Source organism: Macaca nemestrina, chromosome 5 (assembly GCF_043159975.1).
Source record: "Macaca nemestrina isolate mMacNem1 chromosome 5, mMacNem.hap1, whole genome shotgun sequence".
Classification (NCBI taxonomy): domain Eukaryota; kingdom Metazoa; phylum Chordata; class Mammalia; order Primates; family Cercopithecidae; genus Macaca; species Macaca nemestrina.
In genome coordinates, this window is record NC_092129.1 from 141,146,797 (window position 1) to 141,172,703 (window position 25,907).

Sequence of the window (25,907 nt, forward strand, 5' to 3'; positions counted from 1 at the left end):
CAGACTTCCCTACAGCGGTTTTCCGCGGGGGCGGGCAGAGGTTTTCTGAGGCCGTGGCTCCCCTTCAGGCGGCTGGGTCCACTGGGCCCGGCCTTCGGCCCCTGCACCTACCGGCTGGTTCACTGCGGGGGTGGAGGGGAGCTCAAAATGCCCGGTGCCCGCAGGGCATGGCGGCCAGAGGGGCCGTTCAGCCCTGGTTATCTGAGGAAAGTGAGCTTCTGGGTTCGGCGGTGGGACCGGCACAGACCTTTCCGCAGCTACAGGCCATACGACAATCCCGCTGCTCTTTCTTTCTGCAGGCACTCGGGTCAGTCCTACCAACTGCCCCTCAAGTTGTGTGTGCTGCCCTAACCCTCAATCCCAGACCCGACACAGTGCGTGCTGGGACGAATCTAGGCTGCTCTGCAAAACCGGGGTGAAGATGCTGAAGTTCAGGTAAAAACCCGCATTGGCCAAAATGCTCCCGGGCTTTCTCAGGAGCCACCCGAATGGCAACTTCAGACTCGGGTTTGCTTCTCCGGACTCCCCACCCGCTATCCCCGGCTCCAGGCGCCGCCGTCAACCTGCGGGGAGACTAGGCGTTGGGGTGCTAGACACGCGGTGATCTCCGGACGCCCGAAACGCCAGGCGCCGAGTGAACGAGGAAACCAGCCGGGAGGGGGCTGGTCAGGGAAGCTGGGGAGCAAAGGGAAGAGCGGGGCGCGCTCTGGGCTCAGGGTTCCCATATCCTTTCCCCTTAACCTAGGATCGGGGTGGGACGCAGGTGTGTTCACGAGGTTGCCCCAATTGGGGGACAGAGGGAATCCGCCGCTGTCTGGGCCTCTGCCTCAAAATCCGCATCCCGCGAAATTACGCGGTCCTTTACGCGGGCAGTAGGGACCCCAGGTCGCATTCTAGCGCCACTGGCTCGGCTCTAATGCAGCCCAAGGAAGTTTGTTTGGCGTGGATGGGGAGCCCGAGGCTGAAGCGCCGCCGGCCAGAGAGGTGCTGAGGTTGTCCAGGGGAGATACCTGACTCCTCAGTTGGGAGGGGAGGTCCTATTCGGTCACTCCGGGCTCCTTCCCTGGTGGCCTCCGGGCCCCCCGCGGCTACCCTCTTCTCCCCCTACGTGGTGAAGCGGGAGCTCTTTCTCTCCACAGCGGGTGAGTAGAGGTGTCAGCCAGATCGTTTCCCCACCCTCCACCTCCGGCGCACAAATCACAGGGGCCATTTCCAGACGCTCTCAAGTCCCCAAGAAGTTTTCCGCTCTATCCCCGAGCTGACTGAGCGATGGGAAAGGGGCTGACCGGCCCTGGCACTTCCGAGGTGCGACCTCAGCAAGACAAGTCCCCTCTTCACCACAGACGACGCGGCGGGTAGGACCGCGATCCCCCGCTCTCTTGCCCCCACATTCATCTGCCTCCGGCGCGTCCTGGGGAGTCCAGTACCGACTAGAGTTGGGGGGAGCCACGTCCCTTCCCAGCTCAGGAAAGTCTGGGCAGGGAAGTATTCTTTGTCTGACTCGGGGCAGGGAGGGGGTCGCGCCCCCGTACACCCCATTCCCAGCGGCACGGCAGGGAGGGGGCGGGGCCCAGATTCTTGGGGAAGGGCGGGCCTCGGTGGCCTCTCCGGCCGCCCCCCTCCCCGCCCCGGCCTCCGGCTGCCCCCATTCCCGTCGCGCCGCAGCCCCCACCTGTTCCTGAGGCAGCTCCGGCCCGCGGGGGCCCGGGCCAGGGGCAGAATGTCGCGGCTGCGTGGGGTCAGTGCGCCACGGCCGGCCCTGGCTGGAACAAAGTGCGCCGGCCAGGGCCCGGCTCCTCCCGGCCCCCGGCGCGTCTCGGGCGGGCAGTTTGCAAACACAAAGTCAGCCAGCGAGCGGGCGAGAGAGTGCGCGAGCAAGGGAGTTGGTCTGGTAGCCTGCCCAGCCCCCACCCGCGTCCCTGGGCCCGGCCCGACACCTACCTGTCCCGCCCGGCCGCTCCGTGCGGGCTCCGGCCCGTCAGCCCGCGCGGGGCATGGGGCTCGCTCCGGTCGCAGCCCGGGCCCGCCGCCGCCCGCCGGGGCTGCCCCTCCGCGCCGCCCCGCGCCGCGCAGCTCCCGGGCGTCCTCCCAGCGCGCCGCGCCGACCGCTGCGCGCCTCAATCCCGCCGGGGCATCGCACTTTGTGGGCTGCTTGGCTCGCTCCGGCTCCGCTCCTCCTTCCCAGTCCTTCCGCGACGCTCGTCAGCTCGCTCCGGCTCCCGGGCTCCCGGACCCCGGCGTCCCCGCCCCCGGCCCGGCCCTGGTTCCGGCCCGGGCTCCTCCCCGCCGCGCCGCCGCCGCCTGCGCCGCGCCCTCTTCGCGGGCTGGGGGCTCCGTCCCGGCCGCCGGCCGCACTGTCCGGTCCGCAGGGGCGGTGGGCTCCGGACTCCGAGGGGCTGCGACTGAGCCTGGGCTGCGAGTGGCTGCGAGCGGGCGGCGCGCGGGCGGGGCGGGATGGGGCGGGGGAGGAGGAGGGTGGAGAGGGAAGGAGGGAGCGCGCGGAGCGCGAGGGAGGAGGGAGCGAGAGAGCAAGCGGCGGAGGGAGGGAAAACCAACTTCTAGTGCTACCATAATTCGCCTAAAGCAGGTGCAGGAACTTTCACCCCGCCTGGCAGCCCGCTGAGAGCTAGAGAAGACCACGTGCACCAAACTTTAGGGGAGGAAAAATGGGAACGTGGGGAGAAGACGTGGGGCGGCAGATCTGAAAAAGATGGTAGGTGGAGGGACCCCAGGGATTCACCCTGGCCTCGGTCTCATCCTATGGCGCGCTTGCAAACCCCGGCCATCCCCTGGAGTCTGGAGGTACGGCCAAGTCCTGCTCCCACACGGTTCACTGGTTCCCGGCGGGCTGCGCTCGGCGCGGGGAGTGGCCGGGGGCCCAGAGACTGAGCCAGCGTCAGGCTCGGGCCCTGCCTGGCCTCCCTCCTGCTCCCCACTGCGTGGGGGCTGAGGGTGGGCTTTCTGAGCCGAGGGTAGGGGGTGGGGAGGCCCTTTCAGGGCTTTGTGAACGGTCACCCCCAGGCGCGCACGGCCTCCCTCTGCGGAAAGGGAATTTCCCGTATAGTGCTCTGCGAACCAGTGAAGAAGGGGCCCAAGGCCAGAGCCATGCGGGCAAAGTGAAGTGCAAAGTTGAGGACAAATTAGATTGTAAACAAAACTCCGCGTCTCTGAACATCGCTTTTGCCCAGGGGGACTGGAGGGGTTGTGGTGGTGGTGGCGATGGTGTGTTTGGCTTGGGAGGGGGAGGTCTGGGTAAGGAAATGCCCACGGCCCAAGGGGCAGGGCTGTGTTGGTAGCAGACGCACCACTCAGAGTCCCATGGAAATCTGAATACCCGTCCCACCTCCCCGCCCCACACGCGCTGGCAACATCTCCCATCTGTCTGCGTGTGTTGGGGGTGGGGAGAAGTGAAGGAGGCCTCAGGAGTCCTCATGAAGTACCCCAACCCAGCTCAGTGATACCAGGTCCCCATGACCAAGGGAGGATCCTGCTGTGGGATCAGGGCAGGAAGACAATGGCTCTTGAAGCCTCCCCTGGTCCTAAATCCTCAGGCAGGTGGACAAGGGGCAGGCATAGTATGTGAGCCCCTGTGGAGTGGGAGCTGGAAGCCTGAGGGGTGGGGGCGGAGCTGCAAGGATTGATGCTTAGTTGCCTGGGGGGAGGGGATTTCTTGGCCCTTCCAGTGGGCCTTGAAAGGAAAGGGGATGTCAGAGAGGAGGCACCCTCTTGGGTTGTTTTTCATCACTTCTGTCCCTTTTCTGTAATGTTATTGACACCTGCACGGGTCCACATTTTATGTATTTGCCCTGTTGGGCAAGTGTGACAGGCATATTTAGGTCTTGCTGGAGCATTTTAGATTTCTAGGTGTGAAATTGTGCAGGGAAGACTCTAAGTGCCATTTATGTGGATATCTCGGTGTCATTTCCAGTGTGGCAACTGAGATAACCATAGCCATAAGAATAAAATAAAAGCTAACATCTGAGTCGTACCACTCACCAGCCATTTAATCTTCACAGTAACCCCAGGAGGGAGATATTTCTATTATCTCCATTTTATAGAAGAGGAAACTGAGGCACAAAGAGATCAAGTCACTTGCCTGGGCTTACACAGCTGCTGGTCAGTGATGAGCCAGATTCCAACTAGAGCCACTTCAATGAGAACAAGAAAGAAGCTCATGGTGGTCTCTGAAGTGGCACTGCTTGCTTGTGGGTTAGCTGAGGGGAAGGATATTCTGGGAGAAAGAAAGCCCTTGGTAGTACTATCTGATTTACCTTCTGTCGAGGGCCAGCTCTGGTGGAAGTCATGGTGTGTGGACAGCCCCAGGCCAAGCCTGGAGTGGCAGGTCCTTGTGTCAGACCAGCTGGGCCAGTGACTATGTCGTCAGTTCTCCTTCCCATCCTTCTTGCAGCAAAGGCTGAGGGTGGGGTGAGAACTAGGGGCTTTGGAGACAAAAGAGAGAATTTCTGTAGGGGGCCATGGAATAAGGTGACCTCTGAGGGACTTCTCCAGCCCTTTTCTGGCTGGTTCACTGAATGCTTTTCCCGTCCCCTTCCTGCAGCAGCCCTTGTACCTCACACATGGGCTCACTTGCCCAGAGGGATTACCCTGGGAAATCCTTCACTTTCAGTTCAGTTTACCCCTCATCTCCAGGCCAGTTCAGTTCCCAGCTCCCTGTGAGCTACTGTGGGGGCTCAAGGCATCAAAAGACTCTGTCTTGTCGTCACCTAAAAGGCATTTTAGGGAGGAAGATAAAGCCTCCCCAAAGAAAGATACAGAACAAATGCCCCCAATCAAAGAAGCCAGTCCAAAGCCCTTCTTCCTGGTGCAAGAGCTTCGTTAAGAAGGTTGAAAAGAGTAGCCCTTGGCTCCAAAGTGGGAGTGACTGGGAGCAGGCAGGAGGGTCCCCTTTCTGTCCTTGTTCCTTCACAGGACTCAGGGCAGGTGCAGGTGCTTTGGCGGTGGCAGGAACCAAGGCTCATGGCTTGGCCCCTCCATGGGGGCCATAGTTAAGAGCACAGGGGCTAGAGTCAGGCAGCCTTGGGTTGAACTTCAGCCTCTGTCACTTAACCAGTGTGTGACCGAGGCAAGTTACATGATGTTTGAATCTCAGTTTCCTCACTCATCAATTGGGAGGTTAGGAGGCCTCCTTGGGTGGTTGGGAGGGATGATGGGCAAAACGTCTAGCCTGGTAATGTGTTCCTCACATGCTTTCCATAATTACTTATTTTCCCTTTGATGAGCTCCAGGATGAGGAATGTTGACCTCACAAAGCTGCAAATCATGAGTTGCCACTTATTAAATGCTTGCCAGGCAGTCGAATAACGTGCTATTCAGCTTATCACCCCAGTAATGGTGACTCTTCTCCAGGTGAAGCTGAGAGAGGTCAAATGACTTGCTCAGGTCACAGAGCTAGGAAGTGGTGTGGCAAGGACTTGCTCCCAGGTCTCCTGCTCTGAAGCAGATGCCGTTTCCCAAGGTCAGCTGCCATCCTATTGTGGAGGTGAAGTGGGCTGATAGATGAGCTTGTTCCTAGCAGCAGGCCTGATACTCAGGAGTAGTTTGGGGTGGTAGTGGTGTGTACATCTAGAAACATTTGCTTCACTCCCAGGGTCCCAACAAACCTAAGCCCAGATATTTTATATTTATTTTATTATTATTATTGAGACAGAGTCTCACTCTGTCGCCCAGGCTGGAGTGCAATGGTGTGATCTAAGCTCACTGCAACCTCCGCCTTCCGAGTTGAAGCAATTCTCCTGCCTCAGCCTCCCGAGTAGCTGGGACAACAAGCTCATGCCACCATGCCCTGCTAATTTTGTATTTTTAGTAGAGATGAGGTTTTGCCACATTAGCCAGGCTGATCTCGAACTCCTGACCTCAAGTGATCTGCCTGCCTTGGCCTCCCAAAGTACTGGAATTACAGGTGTGAGCCACTACACCTGGCCAAAAACTATTTTTTAGTTATTGAGAAATAAAACTTCATCAGCATAGGCTAGGAGCGGGGGCTTACGCCTGTAATCCCAGCACTTTGGGAGGCTGAGGCAGGTGGGTGGATCACCTGAGGTTGGGAATTCGAGACTAGCCTGACTAACATGGAGAAACCATCTCTACTAAAAATACAGAATTAGCCGGGTGTGGTGGCACATGCCTGTAATCCCAGCTACTCAGGAGGCTGAGGCAGGAGAATCACTGGAACCTGGGAGGCGGAAGTTGCAGTGAGCTGAGATGGCACCATTGCACTCCAGCTTGGGCAACAAGAGTGAAACTCCATCTCAAAAAAACAAGACAAAACAAAAAACAAAAATAAAACCCATTTTATCAGCATAATGCAGTAACTCCACTCCACTCCGCTCCTAAGTATATGCCAATAAAAATGCATATGTACATATGTTCACCAAAAGGCATACACCAGAATGCTATGCCATCTATTTGCATGTGCTCACTATTCACAATAGCCGTCAACAGTGGAATAGGTGACTAAACCATGGTCTTCTCATCCGTGGGCTAGTACTTGGCAATGAGAATGAGCAAACCATTGCCACATACAACAACATGGAGGAATCTCACAAATATAATGTTGAGCATAAAAGCCAGATGCAAAAGAAAACACAGTTTGATTCCATTGATATGAAATTCAAAACCCAATCCAATGAATTTATGGCATTAAAACTCAGGAGCATGACTATTTTAGGTGGAGGTGTGACAGAGGGGCACAAGGGGATTTCTGGGGGTCTTTTTGAATTTGGGAGTTGGTTACATACATGTGTTCACTTTGTAAACATTAATTGAGCTATACATTTTATGCTTAAAAATGCAACATGTAAAAATCATTGCTAATATAGGCCTTTTCCATGACTCTTCTCTTTCCCATTCTCCATCCTTCCCTTGTGGTTTCCTGAAGCTGGCCTTCCCAAGTAAGTTTTCTACTCTTACTGCTTTGGTATTGCTTGGGTATCTCAAAATTTTCTTTTGTTTTAGTTATTTATTTTGATTCATTTTTGTGGCATAGTCAAATATCAAGCAATTAAAATTTTAAATGAGAGGTAGCCTGCTCCTTGTTTTTACTTGTGTTTTGCTGAACTTCATGCTGCTGAGATGAATGTCTACATGTTCGTTGCATGTGTTGTGTGTGTCTCTAGGTCACTTACTTAAGAGGCCACTGGAAAGGATTCTACCATATCAGTGTGCCCCGTCTTGTTTTGTTACCCAGCCTCCCACTGATGGGACAGTTCGATTGTAGTGGGTGTTTGGGTATTATGGTCTCATTGCTATGGTAGGCTTCCTTCTGTGACCTCCCTTCCCACTGTGCCTCTCCTTCCCTGCTATGGTTCCTCTACTCCGGAATCTTTTGCCTTTCCCACCTCTCCACTGTTCGTCCATTCCCTGCTTCCCAATCTTTCTGACTGGGAAAGACCTAGAATCTCTGCTGATTGGAGGTGAGGGAGGAATAGGAGAGGGACAGCCTTTTCCTTTTCCACAAAGGCTCCTCTTCCCCAAGATCAATGATGATTTAAAGAGAGAAATATTTCATTAGGGGTTGACATCTTAATGAACTGTGCCAGGAACCTTCAAGGCACTCTCTAGGCTTCCTCGGTTTTAAGCGGGGCTCCTACCTGTGGGGGAGGCTTATCAGTTTACCATATTGCCCCAAGTAGATGACCATGGTAGTGTGGGTAGCTGTGCCGGGGGCTGTGGAGGAGAGGGCCCCCAGGACTGGGGTGAGGCTGGCTTGTCCTTCTAGGTGCCAGGCTGACCAGGCGCCTGGGCCCTTGGAGATGTTTGCAGTTCCTTTTGGGACTTTTAGGGAGTCAGAGACTCAGGCCTTGTCCAAAGGGTGGTGGGCATGGGACTTTGGGCTGATTTGTCGAAAATCAGTCATTAAAGATCAGGAAATAGGCAGGGCGCGGTGGCTCAAGCCTGTAATCCCAGCACTTTGGGAGGCCGAGACAGGCGGATCACGAGGTCAGGAGATCGAGACCATCCTGGCTAACATGGTGAAACCCCGTCTTTACTAAAAATTACAAAAAACTAGCCGGGAGAGGTGGTGGGCACCTCTAGTCCCAGCTACTCGGGAGGCTGAGGCAGGAGAATGGCATAAACCCGGGAGGCAGAGCTTGCAGTGAGCTGAGATCCGGCCACTGCACTCCAGCCTGGGCGACAGAGCAAGACTCCGTCTCAAAAAAAAAAAAAAAAAAAAAAAAAAAAAAAATCAGGAAATAAACGATAACTTGACAAACAGTGAGCGATTTTCCACTAATTGGAACACAGCATCTTTAGGTCAAATGAGATCCCTACATGGAAGGATTTCTGTGCAGGAAGAGAGCAGAACATACTGGGAGGGGCCAAGAGAGCAGACCCAGTGCCTTATCCCTCCCTCATGCACCCCACCCATGGGGGTGGGGATGGGGTGGAGGATGCATGAGGGTAGCAGAAGCCCCAGGAGTGGGCACAGAGGAAAGAATTCCTTTTCCCTTCATTCAGTTCTTCATCTTTTTTTTTTTTTTTTTTTTTGGAGACGGGGCCTCCACTCTGTTGCCCAGGCTGGAGTGCAGTGGTGCAATCACAGCTCACTGTGATCAACCTCCTGGGCTCAAGTGATCCTCCCACCTCAGCCTTCCGATTAACTGTGACCACAGGTGTGAGCTACCACACCCAGGTAGAGAAGGGGTCTCTCTGTTGCGCAGGTTTGTCTCAAACTCCTGGACTCAAATAATTCTCCCGCCTCAGCCTCCCAAAGTGCTGGGATTGCAGGTGCAAGCCACCTCGTCCGGCTCTTCCTTATCTTTTAGGAGCTATCCCACATCTTCCATCCACTTGAAGACTTGTGGATTTAAGTCTCAATTCTGTCACTTTTCTAGCCCAAAATCCTGAAGCAAGGGGCTTGGCCTCAGTTTATTCAACTGCAAGATGGGAAGAAAGATGACAGTCTGGCAGAGAGGTGGTGAGGACGCATATGGCTCATGTAGGATTCTTCTCAGTTTAGGTGTTGGATAAACTATAGCTACTGTTACTCTTTCTTGATTACCCCAGCCCACTTCTGCCTCTTTCCAGGTGCTCTTTAGCACTCCTGTGTCATTGATGTTACAATGTGTTGTTAGCTAACTTATTGAATACGCTCCCAGTAACTTTTAACAAACCCTATTGTTTGTTAACTGTTTAGCCATTTTATGCCTCATTTCTCCAACTAGATAATAAACTCCTTAGTTTAGGGACCTACAGTTTCAGTCATTTGGGGATTTCTCATTGTACCCAGCTTAATTTCTTTTGCAAGGTAGCTGCACAGTACTTGCATATTGATTTGATTATGATTTGATACTTTAGAGCAAAGTTTAAAAAACAAAATTAGCCTAACACTTTAGGGCAAGTTGGTGTCCTGCAGTTATCAGCTGCATGTTGTAGGACATATGTAATAACTGTGTCTTCATTGATTGCAAGGAAAGAGCTGGCTGGGGTCAAGGGGGGAACTTAGGTAGAAAATGGGACAAGGAAGACTCTCACTTCCTCAGAGCCATCCCCTTTTCTCAGAGGGCTGTGCTCCCCATTCTTCTTATCTCTCCTCTGGCTCCCTTTCTGCTTGTTGACTTAGGATGCCTTCAGAACTCTGTTCTTAGCAGAGGATGCATTCCTTCCCCATGGAACCTGGAAGACCTGGGGCTTGGGGTCTCAGCTGCTGGCCCTGGAGGGTGAGGTGGGATATGAAGGAGGAGAGTTAAAGCCCAGGTAGGCTCACATTGAAAATAGCTGCCGTCTGTTGAGCATCAACTGTTCACCAGGCAATTTTAACGTGTATCTCTGATTCCCACAACAGTCCTATTTTTTTTTTAAGAGAAAGCAGTGCTCCAAATATCAAAGGCAATGAATGTAGAGTAGAAATAAGGGAAGGTAAGAGAGTCTTTATACATCCCTTATTGTGTGTGGCATCTGGCTGGGTCCATGGAGTGGGGCTCACACACTTCCTGATCCTTGTAATTCTATGCGAGGCCTGGGCCCCAGGCCCTACCTCCTTCCTGGTTCTCCTGTACCCCCTCTGCTTTCTGGTCTTCACCATGTCCCCTAGGGTCTCCTCCAGTACCCTCTCCTCTTAACCCATGGCTCTCCAGCCCCCAGGACCTCTCTCAATGTTGTTAGGCAGCAGGAAGTCCCTGGAGCCAGGCAGCTGAAGGCAAACTGAAGCTGGGTCTTGCTTAAAGAAGAACCACCCATGCATCAGGCACTGTGCTAAGCGCGTTCCACACATGACCTCATTTCACCTCCCAACAGTCCTCTAAGATGATGCAACAGATACTTGTTGGTGCCCTGTCTGGTGCACTGTGACTTTTCACCCCTAAGGCTTCCGATCACTAATGCCTGCCTTTCCTAGCCTAAGGGTTTCCTTTGGGCATTAGAGCCCACTTTTCCACTCTGTGGGAGGCCAGAAGTGCCAGGGAACTAGCACTTCCTGGAGGAGTCCTCTACCCATAACTGATGGGAATTGGTATATAAATACCCCTACTCCCTCACTTCACTTGTGGAATAACTCCGAGTCATGTGTGCTATGCATACTTCCAGGGTTTCTTCTGTGGGACTGAGCCCATCCTGTAGCTGGTAACATATACTTTGTTGCCTCCTTTCCTTGTCTTACTTCCCCACTTTTCTACTGGTATTTCCTTCACCTCCTAAATCAACCATTTGCAATGGAATAGTGTCTCAGGGGCTGCTTCTGTGGGAACCCAGCCTAAATCAGGTTGATACTATTATTATCTTCATTCTATAAATGACAAGACTAAAGCTCAGAAAGGTTGAAATTCATACACGGTTCCACAATTATGTAAGTACAGCACCTGCCTTCATACCCTGGCTTGTTACACACCAGAGTGATCACCTCATTGCTCTAGTATATGGCTTCTTGAGGGCCCTTTACCTCTCAAGAAGTCTGGTTCAAGGCAATTCCCCTTGGCCTCCTGCCTTGAGAGGTAGGAGGTGGGGAGCAGGGTGGGTCAGGAGTACACTGGGAGTATTTCCAGCCCACCTAGCCCCCGTTTCCCTGTGGGACACTGGTCAGCAGTCATGGCCAGTCTTTGGATTGCAGGCAGAAAGAAGCAGAGAACACTTACAGGGCTGGAGATATGATGAATAGAAAGAAGTGAAAGCCACCTGGAGTGCTGGAAAAGAAGAGGACTGAATCAGGGGTACAAGGAGAGGGCGGGCTTGGGGCTGAGGAATCTTTCTGAGCATTTGCAGTACACAGCAGCTCCTGCAAAAACCGAAGGAATGAGGTGAGAGATAGGAAAGGATTTATTTTTTCTGTTTTATTTTAGAGTCAGGATCTCACTTTGACACCCAGGCTGGAGTGCAGTGATGTGACCATAGCTCGCTGCAGCCTCGAATTCCTGGGCTCAAGAGATCCTCCTGCCTTAGCCTCTGAGTAACTGGGACTACAAAAGGATTTCTTGATGTTGGAGTTTGCTCAGCCAGGGAATGTGGAAAGTCCCCTGCTGAGAACCTTCGGACCAGACAAGAAATCGGCCTGCCTCTTTTATGAGAGTGGAGGTGGGCCCCTTGGGGCAGGACAGACCTGATCCCTCCAGTGACAAAAGTTACCTGGTGAGAACACCTTCATGTTTTCTATTTGTTTGGTTTTCATGACACCTCTGTCTGTCTTAGTTTAGGTTCTCCCTGAAGCAGACTCTGACAGTGATTCAAGCATAAGTGGTTTATTTGGGAGGTGGTCCCAGAAATACCAGTGGGGGAGCAGGGCAGGGAGAATGAGGGAAGGCAGCCAATAAAGGGAGTGTTATCCCACTGTCAGCAAGAGGAGTGCAGTCCCACTGGGGACTTGCGCATGCGTGATGCACACCGGACACAAGCCAACCCACGGGCGCAGGCCCTAGGGTACTCATCCATCAACCTCCCTTCATCGTGGGCTGTGGCCTCCTTCTAGGCGCATTCACTCTCCAGCACTTCCGGCCTGCTCTGGGTTGGAGCCAAGGGTGTTTCCACGGCCAGGAAAAAACCCTCAGGCAAAGAGCAGGTGTTGGCAGTAAGCAGGCTTTTACCTTTAGAGGCGAACACTGAGAGAGATGGGCAGGGCGCCAGTGCCTGCCACACTCTGCCCTACTGTTCTCCTGCTTAACTTTTCCTTTTCATGAGTCTCTGTGGGCTCATCTCATCTCCCACTGTCCTGTCTGAAGCACTGGGCGTTGCCCCACTGCTCTCCTCATCATCTGTGCTCTTGGACAAGCCCATCTACTCTCATGGTTTTATCTACCACCCGTGAGATGGTGGCTCCCACCACTATCCCGTGTGGAACCTGGATCCCATGCCCATGTCTGTGGGCCTCCAGGGATGGCACAGTCAACATGTCCCCAGCCCAAGCCATCTTCTGTATCCGTAACATGCTCCACCTCTGCATTTTCTCCACATTGGTGGCAGCATAATCTACCCAGTCACTCTAGAAACTAGAATCATCCCTTGGTTCTCCTTATCCCTTCCTCTTCATATCCAGTCACCAAGTCCTGTGGCTTCCAAGGCATTTCTCAGAGTCATTCCCTCCTCTTTACCTCCACTCCCCCTACTATTGGTCAGGGCAGGACCCTCATCATCTCCCATCTGGAGTATTCCAATAGCTTCCTAGCTGGCCTCCCCACTTCCAGCCTTGTCCTCTTCTGGAGCCTCCCTTCAGTGCATCCTCCACAGTGGTGAAAAAGTTCTATCTAACATGCCAGCCCAGGCTGGTGTGGTAGCTCATGCCTGTAATCTCAGCACTTTGGGAGGCTGAGGCAGATGGATTGCTTGAACCCTATCTTTAATAAAAATTAAATAAATAAAATTCCAGCCTGAACTTGTCATGCCCTGCTTAAGATGCATTCAAAATTCATGCACCTTGGCTGGGTGCACAGGGTAGAAGGTATCCTTTCTTGAACCTCTGGTTCTATCCCTGGCCACTCCCAGCTCTGCCACCCGGGACTTGTGGCATGTTCTGTGCTCTTCCATGTAGCTGGGCTTCATCTCAGACTGTGTCCTCTGCTTGGAATATCTTTTCTCCCATATGTTTTCACTGCTAAGACCCAGCTCAGATGGCACCTCTTCTTGGAAGTCTCCCCTGAATGCCCCAGGCTGGATTAGGCACTCTTCTTTTGTGCTCTTGTATCAGTGCAAACATCAGAAAATCCACTTCAAATGGGCTTAAATAACAATGAAAATTGACTGGCTTTTGCACCGGAAAGTCAAGGGAGCAGGACTCACTGCAGATGATGTGTGATCCAGGGACTTAAAACGATGCCCTTGGGTTTTCCCATTGCTTCACTCTGCCTTTTTCTGGGTGGGCTTTATTCTTAGAGTCCTTGGAGGGAGTCCCATCATCTTCAGACTCACATCCAGCCCAATTCAGTCCAGTGAATTGTTCAAGCCAACACTTAGCTTATTTGGACTTGACTAAGGATTGACTTGCCCTTCTCCAAACCCATCAAAATGGCCAAGGGCTTACAGTGTTCTACTTCAGGAGTTGACAGATGATGGCCAAATCCTGCTTACCACTTGTTTCTGGAAATAAACTTGTGTTGGAGCACAGCCACACTCATTTGCTTATGTATCATCTGTGGCTGTTTTTATGTGACGGGGCGGAGTTGGGCAGTGGAGGCAAAGACCAGCAAACTTTTGCTGTATTTTAAGCTCTGCAGACTATGAGGCAAAATTGAGAATATTATGCAGGGATTTGCGTAACAAGAGAGAAAACAAATTTCCACAAAATTTTTATTGATGAAATTACAAAGACAATAATAATTGAGTACCTTTTTTTTGTAATACAGGTCTAATAAGAAGAAGAATGAAATTTGGGGAATGGAGATAACATTTTGCTTGGTTGGGGTTCAAAGTTAATGCTCCCTATTATCAAATCAACCACTAATGTTCATCTGTGAAAACCACTTAGCTAACAGACCATACAAAACCAGGCAGAATTTGGTCTGTGAGCCACAGTTTGCAGACTCCTGAATTAAATCAAAGCATTACAGAGCTAAGGGAAGAGACAGTGGGAAGCTGATACTGGAGATGATACTGACCCTATAGGTCTGTGGGAGGCATCTTATAAGGCGTTTCTTTATAAGGCAAGTTCACGTCCATTGAGCCCCTTAATCCTGACAAGAATTCTATGAGGGTAGGCAGGGCAAGGGTGGTTGTACACTCTTCAGAGAGGAAACTGAGGCTCAGAGAGAAGTGGCTTGTCTGAAGTTTCATTGCAAAGCCTCTCTGGGACACCTTTGAGTATGCTAAGACGTGGGCCTTGGAACATGTGCTTTGTTGAGTAATTGAACAATTATGGTGTCTCCTGGTTGGAAGACAGTGGCTAAGCCAGCAGAGGGACAGGCTGGTCTGAACGTGGCCTGGGAGGCTAAGTTTCCAGCTGGTTCTGTGACATCCAGTGGTCTCCAGGAATGGGGCTGATCAGCATGGTGTCTAGGAACCCAGTGTAGCTTCAAGACTCTCTGAGCATAGGCCTGTCTTCCTATGCAGGACTGGGGATACCAGCATAGCAGCTAGAAAGAAATCAGGGCTGGGCGTGGTGGCTCATATCTGTAATCCCAGCACTTTGGGAGGCCAAGGCAGGAGGGTTGAGACCAGCCTGGGCAACATAACGAGACCCCTTCTCTCTCTCTCTTTTTTAGATGGAGTGTCACTCTGTCGCGCAGGCTGGAGTGCAATGGCGTGATGATGGCTCACTGCAACCTCCGCCTCCCGGGCTCAAGCGATTCTCCTGTCTCAGCCTTCCAACTAGCTGGGATTACAGGCACCCACCATCATGCCTGGCTAATTTTCGTATTTTTGTAGAGACAGGTGTTTTGTAGAGATAGGTGTTTCATGTTGGTCAGGCTGGTCTTGAACTTCTGACGTCAGGTGATCCTCCTGCTTCAGCTTCCCAAAGTGCTGGGATTACAGGTATGAGCCACCGTGCCTGGCCATGAGACCCCTTCTCTACAAAAAATACAAAAATTAGCCAGGCGTGATGGCATGTGCTTGTAGTCCCTCAGGAGGCTGAGGGAGGAAAATCGCTTGAGCTCAGGAGGGGAAGGTTGTCGTGAACCAAGATCTCACCATATCATTTCAGCCTGGGCAACAGAGCAAGACTCTGTCTCAAAAAACAAACAAACAAAAAATAGAAATCAGACTTCAGGCAATAATGCCCAGCTCCACAAACAAAGATTTTGACCCTGTACCTCACTGGCTGCAGCCTTCAATTCCTGGCCTCCTCTGGGTCCCTGAGGAGCAAGCCTGCATCCTGTGTCCTGTGGGCAGGCTGTGGGTAGCCCTCCTCCAGGCTTACCTGGCCTCAGGTAGGGCTGCCCAAGGTCAGGGAGGGTGGGTAGAGGCAATCAGATGTGAAGGACAGATGCTGAGTTCCTTTCCAGGATGATGATTTGTAGGTACTGAGCATGTGTGTTCTGGCACATACAAATACACATGCAGACACTTCACACATTCCCTGTCTCACACGTTTTCACACTCCCGTAGTCACCTCCATCTTCACTACCACCATCTCATACTCACATAAATGCACACTCTCATGGTTTCTCACCTTTTTTTTTTTTGAGATGGAGTCTGGCTCTGTCACCCAGGCTGGAGTACAGCAGCATGATCTCAGCTCACTGCAACCTCTGCCTCCCTGCTTCTGGCGATTCTCCTGCCTCAGCCTCCCAAGTAGCTGGGATTAAAACCATGCACCACCATACCCAGCTAATTTTTGTATTTTTAGTGGAGACGGGGTTTCACTATGTTGGCCAGGCTGGTCTAGAATTCCTGACCTCAGGTGATCCGCCCACCTTGGCCTCCCAAAGTGCTAGGATTACAGGTGTGAGCCACCGTGCCCAGCCGGTTTCTCACATTTTTTCATGCACTCTCAAGCTCGCACAACATATTCATATGCACAACACGTTCATACATACCTCTATTAGTTTCCTGGGACTGCCACAACAAAGTATCACACACTGGGTAGCTTAAAACAACGGGAATTTATTGTATCACAGTTTTGGAGACTAGAAGTCCAAAGGCAAGGTTCTTTCTGAGACTTGTGGGGAATGGCCTTTCCTTGCTTTTGCTGGCTTCTGGTAGCCCCAGGTATTCTTTGGTTTGGAGGTGCATCACTTCAGCCTCTGCCTCCATGTTTCTGTGTCTTCACATGGACATCTTATATGGACACTAGTCATATTGCATGAGGGCCACTCTATTCCAGTAGGGACTCATCCTGACTGATTACATCTGCAGTGATACTGGTTCCAAATAAAATCATATTCAGAGGTGCTGGGGTTAGGACTTCAATATATCTTTTTTGAGGAGAAGCACAATTCAACCCAAAACACCACCTACAGCCATAAAATCTCACATGCACAGGCCATACTGCCATAGTGACACAGATATAAACACACATTCCCGTAGTCACACAAATCACACACTCCCATATACACTTTCAGGATCAGACACTCCCATGGTCCCCCCACACGCACACATACACATGCATACACACGCATGGCGAGGTCATCACACACCCACTCCTTTAGGTTCCCAGTCTTACAGCCCTACACACCCCCTATAGTCACACCCCTTCACATGCCCTTCTACCCCCGCCTCACTCCCAGAGGCCACCCTGCGGAGGTCACGCTCAGAGACCCGGCACATTTGCAGTCTCGCACTTGGCTCATACATCTCACATCCTCTCCCACCCACACAGTCTCTCCCCTCTGACTCCTCCGCCCAGCTCAGCAGTTCCCCCACCAACCCTCATGGTGAGGAGGCAGCAGACTGGCTCTGTCCCACCCCAGGGGGGCACCAGGTGGCTCCCCCCTTGTCCTCTGGAATCTGGTGTCCCACAAGCCTTCTGCCTTTTCAGGCTCCCACGCTTCCCTCTCAGGGGCAGACAGACAGACACATCCACACACTCTCACGCTCACACACACACACACGCGCCCCTCCGGCAACCCCACAGCAGCAGTCTGTTCCTCATTATGGGCCAATGCGCCTGTTTACTCACCCAGCTGGAGATGGTTAGAGAGTGATAAATAATGAAAGAGAAAACAGGCTTTTCCCCTCTGTGGCTTCTATTTATGTAACATGTGTCACTGTGCATTCACAGACTTTGTTTCGGAGCTGGTTGCAGGAAATAGTTTATTTTTTCCGGACGGTGGCTTAAGGGGTGGGGAGGTGGGGGCAGGGTTTGGGTTTCTGGTCTCACGCCCATAGGAGTTTCGGGATCTGGCTCCCACAGTCCTCTTCCCCTGGTGCCTCCTCTCCTCACCTCCCCTGATGCCCCTGGGGTGGACATCATGGCTAGAGGCTGCCTCAGAACGGGGTTCTCCCACTCTACCTATTTGGAATGGGCTGGGGTGGTTGGGGGCCCCTCCCAGCTGCCTCTGAAACCTCCCAAACAGATGGGCTTGTTTCAAGAGCCAGAGAGCTTGAGGCTGGGACTCCCAGAGAGGAGGCAGTTGGACAGGGGCTTCCTAGGTAGCCTGCACCTGTTGTTGGGGGAGGATGCAAAATGATTAATTCTATAAAAGAAGAAAAAAAAGATCCATACCTCGTGTTCACTTAGCACTTTCATCCCCGTGGTCTCTCTCAGGCCTCACAACTTTTAATGGCCGCTTCCCAGATGAGAGAACTGGAGGAGGGCTTGCCATGGTCTGTGCAACTGGCTGATGAGGAGCCAGAACTTCACACTCAGGCCTCTGAGTCCAGAAGAGCCTCACACACCCCGCTGCCTCCTCCTCCCAAGGGTGCCTCCCTTGGTAAAGCTCTGGTCACCCTCACTCATTCTAAGGTGGATGGGAGTAGTTATAAGGGTGTGGGGGTTGGAATTTGGGGAAAGGTGAGTCATCAGGGGTCTGAGAAGTGTCCCCTTCCCCACCCTTTCCTAAACACTAAGGTGAGCCTTTGTGTGACACCTTTGGGTGACAAACCAGGGAAGGAAGAAGCAGCAGAAGGCTGCCCTGCTCCCCAACCGCCAGTACAGGGAGGCTCTTGGGAAGTTGGAAGGGTACCTGCCCCGACCTGAGCCTGTCTGTTTGAATGCCAGGGCAGGGAGACAATGTCTTTGTTTGACATGGAGTCCTGGTTGTACCCCAGGTCACCTGCTGGGGGGACCCAAACGTTCCGACCTTTGAGGAATATAGCATCCACTATGGAAAATGGGCCTGGAAGCCCCCAACTCCTGCAGACTGTAGGGGATGAATGTATATAGGTGCCATGGGACTAAGGTGCAGGGCAGAATCCTGCCCAGTGACCTAAGGGTTCTTGCAGGGAGCATCCCACAGGAATCTCCTGGCTGGGGGGTGAAGCAGCCACCTTCCCAAGACGAGGACTTTAAACATGGTCTGACAACAAGAGCACATATGGGCATATGGGCAAAGGGCAAAAGAGAAAAAGTGCTAAGGAGGCGGTTTTCAAATTTACTGGGTGACAGATTCACAAGGGAGATTATTAAATGCAGATCCCCAGGCTCCTTTCCCGGCGTTGATTCAGCAGGTCGGGGAGCCAGGAATCAGCATGGTTAGCAAGTTCCTGAGAGTTCTCAGACTGGTGGTTTCCCAAAGACTGGGAGACAACAGTGCCCTATGTGGGCCCTGGAAGCAACCCCCCTGCCCCAACACACAAAGATGAGATGCAAGCATCATGGTTAGGTCAGGAGGGAATTTGACTTCCCCCAAAGAGTGAGAATGATTTGGTTAGAGAATGATAAAATTCATTTGGTCCGAAGGAAGGGAGGGAGAAAGAGAAGAAGGAAAATATAATTTACCAATACCTATATGTGCCAAGCTGTTACGTGACACTTTTCATTTTGCTTTGTGTTTTTGTTTTTTAGAGACAGGGTCTTGCTATGTGGCCCAGGCTGGAGTGTAGTGGCACAATCAATTCATAGCACACTGCAGCCTCGAATTCCTGGGCTCAAGTGATTCTCCTGCCTCAGCCTTCCGAGTAGCTGGGACTACAGGTGCATGCCACTATGTCTGGCTGTTACATGACATTTTTACCTGGCTGCTTTGACTTTTTGACATTCATATCCATTTTTGGAACCTAAAACACTGTCAACATTCTATTTCTTATTACCAAGTAATGCTCGTACAGACATACCCGCCACAGCCCGAGTCAAAACTTTGTGTCAGCTGGGATGTTGTGCACACCTTGGAGCATTTACCACATGCCAGGCATTGTTTTCAGTGCTTTGCACATACTGCTTTGTTTTTTACTGCACCGCAACACCGACAGGCAATACTATTCCCATTTTACTGATGGGGCGAGCAAGAGTCAGAGAGGTTTAGTGACTTGCCTAAGGCCACCCAGCTACCTCAACCCTGGCAACAGGAAGAGCTGGTGCTTCTGTTTTTTTACTGATCCAGGGAGAGGCCTGATTGGGGAGGTAGAGGGACTGAATCCAGATCCTGCTTTATAGCCCCCTCTCCAGGACTCCCTCCCTCCCACTCTGGAATGGAGAGGTGGATGGAGAGGCACCCTCTCTGCCACTCACTCAACCCCTCTGCCTTTGGGACCCTACCAACTCTCACAAAGCCCACCCAGCTTGCACCCTGAGCTCTCTCCCAAGAAGCTGAGCCCCTGAGGTCTCAGGCACTCCCTTCCAATTCAGTCCCTGGAGCACTTATGACTCTGAGGGAGTCCCCAGAGAGGGAGCTGAAAGAGGTAGGGGAGCTTAAGGAGCACCTTTCCTGGGCTTCCAGGAGCCTCTTATATCCCTATCCCCTTGGCAGAATGGGTGTGTCACAACTGGAGGGTGGGGGTGTATCGGGACGGCAGAACTGACCAGACCTACGTCCCAGATGTTTGTTCAGGCTGCGGGCTGAGCCTGATTTCAGATGTAGGGACTCACAGCAGCTTCATGGGGGTCCTGCCTAGACCCCCACATGGACATTCACTTGCTCACTTGCACACACCCGTGCCCTCCTGCGACTCCCCTCCACACAAAGTTCCGCTTATGAAAACCCAGACAAAGCTCCAGACTCTAATGTCCCTGCGGACAGTGACATGAATGGTAAAAATCATCCTCAACCCCAGGTGCTCTGCACACGCTGACTCTAAACTTCACATTGATCCTGCAAGCACGCTTTTCCTAATCACCTCCCCCTTCCCACCACACATCTTATAGATGAGAAAAATGGGCTTCAGAAAAGCCAAGTGACCCGTCTGAGGCCACACAGCGACCCCACAGCAGATCGGGCACGGGGGTCCGTCTGTTGTGGAGCTTACCCGCATCCCTCTCACCAGGCTGCTCTTCCCGTCTGGCTCCCAGGACCCAGCAGGTGTTCAGCACGTCCACTGATGAATGTGTATGTCTGTGTTTTCTTTCACACACACTCAGTGCAGGCTCCAGCTGCCCCTCTCTCCAAACCCACTCTGAGCTGTGATCTCCCTGCAGGCTCAGAAACTTGCAAACCCTTCAGCTTCCTCCACAGCCAGAACTATCACCAGCCTGAATTCCCTGGGCTCCAGTCTCAGTTTCCCCTAAGTTTCTCAGGCCTGCACACGTAAGCAAGTCCTTCCCTGCTTTGAGCAGACCCACAGCAATGGCTGGGCTCCTGCTCCAGGCCTGACCCCCACTGTGGAAGCCTCTGGGGTCCAGCCACCTCCATTCTCCTCTCTTCCTCTGAAACATCAGGACTGGCACTGCCCCCACTCAGCCCCCTCTCCCTGCAGCCCCCTGGGAGCCCAGGCTTTGCTTGAGGGCAGTGAGTGAAGCCGGCTGTAACAGAGAAACCTCAGGCTCCTCTTTAGAAGTCCCCGGAGGAGGCAGATCTGAGGAAAGGCTGCCGAGAAGGCGCCTGCAGCAATGTCAGCTTGAGAACAACCCGGCTGACAGGATGCTGAGCGGGGATTAAGGTCGGGATCAGGGAAGCCGGGGAAATGAAGGCAAGTTCCCTGCTCCCCTCGCTGCCACCGCTGCTGCCTCGGCTGGGTTTGTCTTCTTGTTTGTTCTGGCTCTGGGAAAGTGGGCGGGGAGGGAAGTGGGCAGGGGTGAGGTGGGGAGGTGGAGGGAAGGACAGGGGAGAGGTGGAGAAGGGCAGGTAGGGGGGTGGAGGGAGGTGGAGGGAAGGACAGGGGAGAGGTGGAGGGAAGGACAGGGGAGAGGTGGAGAAGGGCGGGTAGAGGGGTGGAGGGAGGTGGAGGGAAGAGAAAGTCAGGCCTCCTCTGGGTCTTGGGCTCAGCCAGGGACAGGGTAGAGGCGCAGATGGCCCTTACGTGGGACCCTTCCCCTACACCTGTCCCTATAGCCGGTCTACCAGCCAGTGGAGCAGCCAGTCGCCCCCGACCCCCTACCCCGGAACCCTCCCTCATGTCCTGAGTGTGGATGGCAGGACCAGTGAGAACAGAATTGACCTTACCCTGAGAGGCTCCCAGGTCAATGAAGCAGATGCAGTCTACCTCCAGAGAGGAGGTGAGCCTGTTTCCGCCTGTCTACACATGCAAGATCCTCTGTTCTGGGGAAAGACCATTGCCGCAACCTGCCTTATCATTGACACGTCACAAGAGTCGAGCCAAATGGGCTACTGATTTCCAGGTCATCCAGTGCACCACAGTTCCAGTGAAACCTCAAATCCTTGCATTGCCATTGGTGTGGTAGTGAAGAACGTGGCTTCTGGTTTCAGATGGCATGGGGTCACCTTTTGGCTCTGCCACTGATTTGCTATGTCACATTGGGCAAGCTGGCTAACTTTCAATGCCTCAGTGGGATAAAACCATAGCACCTCCTTATAAACTTGTCAGGAAGATAGAGGGAGTGGACACATGCGAAGTGCTTGGCTTAGGGCCTGCCATGGAGGACAGAGGACATATGCCATAGAGTAGCTTTATTTGTTATTGGGGCAGAGTACAGGAATAAGTGTGGCAATTTGAAGTGACTTGCCTGAAAGCTTCCTGGGGGGAAGGGGTGTGGAAATCTGATTTTGGAGGCTGAGACTGGGCAGGGGTAGAGAAGTGAATTGGGGGTATGGAACAGAGCTCCCGTTTGCCAGGTGAGTGAGTTAAGGATGTGTCTGGTGAGAGGCAGAGAGGATGCATTTGTTACGAGACCCCCTTCCCCCTCCCAGCCAGGCTTTCTCCAAAGTTCCTGCTTTAACTAGGGGTAACTCTTCCAGCCCTGCCACAGGCAGGCCAGGGGTGCCAAGACCATGAAAAGATGCAGATTTTCATGGTGACCTTCCCAGAATGGGGTTTATTCCAGAAACCCTAGCCATTCAGGGCGACTCCACTTGTACCTGGGGTTTCTGGACCTGGCAAGGGAAGAAACAGGCACAGAGAGTACAAACCTGGAGGCAGATGGTCCCTGGGGTTGGGTTCCAGCTCTGCAACTGATCATCTATGGGCCTTGGAGCCAGTCAGTTAGCCTCTCTCGACCTTAGCTGCCAGGTCTGTGAAATGAGATAGTAATATGTACCTTAAGAGTTGTAATGATGAGTAGTTACTCCATAAATATCCACTGTTGATATTCAACTTAGCAAAGAGTTGCTGAGGTCCAGCCAGCAACTGGGGCCCTAATGAATGAGGGACCCTTTCCTAGCCCTCGAGTAGCTGGTGGCCTGCATGTGAGTCCAAATATGATGCTGAAGGCAGTGGTGCTACCTTAAAGGTCCACCTGGGAAACAAAGAGAAGGAGATCCTGGCATCCATGTCCCAGGCTGCAGGGCCTGCTCCCCTGGCCCACCCTGCAGCCCTGCTTGGGTGTCCTCAGCCTATCACCCTATCTCTGGACACCATGGCCAGCAGGCTGGGGATGGGGAGAGTGTTGCGGGGGGAGGGGAATGAGAGCCTAGGACAGGGTTCTGGGGTTCTGGTAATTGGGGAAAAGCTCTGCTGGGTCTGATTTCTGGGGGAAAGCCTTGGGCAAGGGGGCCCAGTCCCTGCAGAAGTGTGTGAGGAGCACCTTATTGGGGATTTTATCTCTAGGGGCCTGGTTCTGGAATTCTAAAGACACCTTTTCTTTTCTTTTTGTTCTGTTAATCAAAGTTATGTATATTTATTGTTTAAAAAAATGGAAAATACAGGCCGGCATGGTGGCTCATGCCTGTAATCCCGGCACTTTGGGAGGCTGAGGCGGGTGGATCATGAGGTCAGGAGTTCAAAACTAGCCTGGCAAGATAGTGAAACCCCGTCTCTGCTAAAGCTATAAAAATTAGCCAGGCGCGGTGGCAGGTGCCTGTAATCCCAGCTACTCGGGAGGCTGAGCAGGAGAATTGCTGGAACCTGGGCCGCAGAGAGGTTGCAGTGAGCTGAGATCTGGCCACTGCACTCCAGCCTGGGTGACAGAGTGAGACTCCATCTCAAAAAAAAAAAAAAAAAAAAAAAGGAAAATGCAGAAAAGCATAAAAAAGGAAATAAAGATCAGCCATAATCTTCCCACCCAGAGATAACCATGGTACGACTTTAGTGTATCTCCTAGTTTTTTTTAAGCTGACTCTTATACACACATTTACACATACTCACATGGACACACACATTCACGCACATATTCACAAATATACACTCACATGCAATCACACATTTACATACACATATATGTAACTTTATTACATGTTTAATGTACACGTCTTTAAAAGTTTAGAAACAAGATTGTGGAATCATAAAATACATCACCATTTTGTCAACTAATTTTTTTGTTAAATAAAATATTGAGAACTTTTCCCCCCAGGTTATTACATATTCTTCTCCAACATAATTTAAAATGACTGTATAGTGCTCTTTGGGCATAAGGCATATCATTTTATTAGTCATCACCTATTGGTCATCCATCCATTTCTAGATTTTTGCTGTTGTAAATAACACTGAGATGAACATCCTTGCAGAGAAATCTTTGAGGGGGTCGCTAACTTTCCAATTGTCTGTTCATGTCTGTCTACTCCCAGGTTCGATTTTGAGCCTTTCTAGGCAGGATCTATGTCTGATTTGTCTTTGTGACCCCAAAGTCTAGCTTGGCTGCTGGTTCACTGAAGGCATCCAATAATGGTTGAATTGAGTTGCTTTTCTAGAGCACGTGCCCTGGGCTGAGGAATTGGGAAGGTGGGCTGATGAGGAAAGAGCCCACCTTCCCTGCTAGAACACTCAGGGGTCCCCAGTGCCTCTATGCTGGGCCTGCTAACTTCTCCTAGGAAAACACCTTCCCAAGCAGAGCCACTGGCCATCCCAGAGGCTCACTGAATGGCCCTCCTGTATCTCTTATCTTCCCAGGCAAACTGAACCTTGCCCGGACCCTCCCCCTTCATACTCCCCCCATCTCTGACTCTTTTGAGTTCTTTTGTTGTGTCTTCAAGCTAAAGGCCTAGCAGACAGAGCCCTCTCACCTGCCCATGTCTGCCGGAGCAATGTTGCGGCAGCTCCCAGCTCCCCATGCAGTGGCCCCGTCCCTGGCCCCCACTTCTGACAGCACAGCCCACTTGGCTCCTGAGAAGTGCCCACGTGGCACACCTCACCCCTGCCCCTGCTCTGCCTGCCACCTCTCATGGCACCAAAGGAGCCTTTGTCTCTCCTCATGGGGACTCTCAGCAGATGCTGACATTCTGACTGAAACAGATTTGTACAATCATGGAATCTGAAGTGGAGACCCAGGTCCCAGTGTTTCAGTGGGTCTTTAAAAAAGAGAGAAAGAGAGAGAGATGGAGAGAGAGAGAGAGAGAAAGTGAGCAAGAGCACGAGAGGTAAGAGGCAAAAGCTGAGAGGTAAAACTTACAAACTTAATTTCCCCTCACCAGCATCCACATTCCCAACCTCCTGGAATTTCCCCTCTTCTTTTTGATTTTTAATTTCTTTTCCTCTCTTTTCTCTCCCTCTTCCCCTTTCACTCCTTTCCTTCTCTTCTTTCTCTGTCTCTCTCTCAGCTCTGACACGAACATCACCCCCCCACCCTCCTGTCCTCCTCTCCCCTTCTTTTTTAAGTTTTTTTTTTTTTTCTTTTAACTTTCAAGGTCATTCCGGACTCCTGACGCCGCCAGTCCCGCGGTGAGACGTGAGCACCATTGGCGTCCGTGGCCTCTGTTTCCGTGGCAACCCAGTAACCATTAATTTTCAATTAAAGGAGACAAAAAGCTCGATGACAGCTCCAGGTCTGCTGAAGATGTCAAGAATCTGTATTAATATACAGCAAGAGAGCATAATTGTGTGTCCATCTTCCAGAGCAGCGAAAAATGGAGGGATAATTACCAGCTCGAAAGCCACTCTGTAATTTAGTTCTTACTGTCACCACAGCCCTACACATTAGCATAAATTAAAAGCAGAGTTTATTGTTATCAAAGTGCATTGATATCGCCAGACCTGCTTTCTTCCTTTTAACTGTTTGTTGTGGGTGAGTGACTCCCCAACTCTTGCCAGGGTCTCCCCGGAGTGGGAAGAGTGGAAGTGTGGCTGCTAGACCTGAAGGGTCTAGCTGCCAGCCTCCCTCAGGGCAGGTGGGGACAAGGGTCAGGGTGTTGCCCCTCTGATGGGGCCTGGGGATGATTCGGGGGATGGAGGAGGCTTGGATATTTATTCACCTTTCACATGTAAGCGCTTTGTTTTACCTATGAGCACTCCAGCCCTTGCAGAGGGGGCTGCTGCCCCATCGCGGGTCCCCCTTTAGTGCCTAGTACAGTGCAGGGCAGGTGATGAGTGCTCTAAGGCAACCTGTTAAACAAAGGAATGAGTGCATGTGTAGGGGTATCCCCCATGGGGTGAATGTCAGTAGCGAGACCTTGCATTCCCTGTTCAGGGTGTGGCTAGCTCAGGTGAAGATGTTCCTGTCTGTGGCCCAGTTCCTGCTTGGCCACCCAGGACCCCAGCTCCTCAGAGGGGTCCCTCTGGACCCCACACCCCTAATCTTGCCGCTTGGCCTCCCACCTCCATGGCCTGGGTCCTGCCGCGGCCACCGCCTTCATACTCACCTCTGAGTGGTTGGAGCACCTCGAAGTGTC

General features: G+C 52.2%; 1 protein-coding gene and 1 long non-coding RNA gene across 6 annotated transcripts in view; one reads left to right on the plus strand and one right to left on the minus strand.

The window, feature by feature from the left end:
- The window catches only part of LOC105489623 (forkhead box P4), a 54,070-nt gene extending 51,773 nt beyond the window's left edge, over positions 1-2,297 (minus strand). Inside the window, exon 1 of one of the 4 annotated variants that reach the window (XM_011754591.2) lies at positions 1,942-2,297. The gene's annotated coding sequence lies outside the window, so the exon portion shown is untranslated. The remainder of the gene's footprint in view (positions 1-1,941) is intronic. The other 3 variants (XM_011754594.2, XM_011754590.2, XM_011754593.2) reach the window with 3 other exon arrangements.
- LOC105489622 (uncharacterized) lies at positions 160-25,257 on the plus strand. Of its 2 annotated transcripts, XR_011623724.1 has the most exons (3): positions 160-210; positions 300-435; positions 24,927-25,257. It is a non-coding gene; the product is annotated as an uncharacterized lncRNA (long non-coding RNA). The 2 variants fall into 2 exon arrangements; XR_011623723.1 differs by having other exon boundaries at positions 166-435.
- The last annotated feature ends 650 nt before the right edge of the window (positions 25,258-25,907 follow it).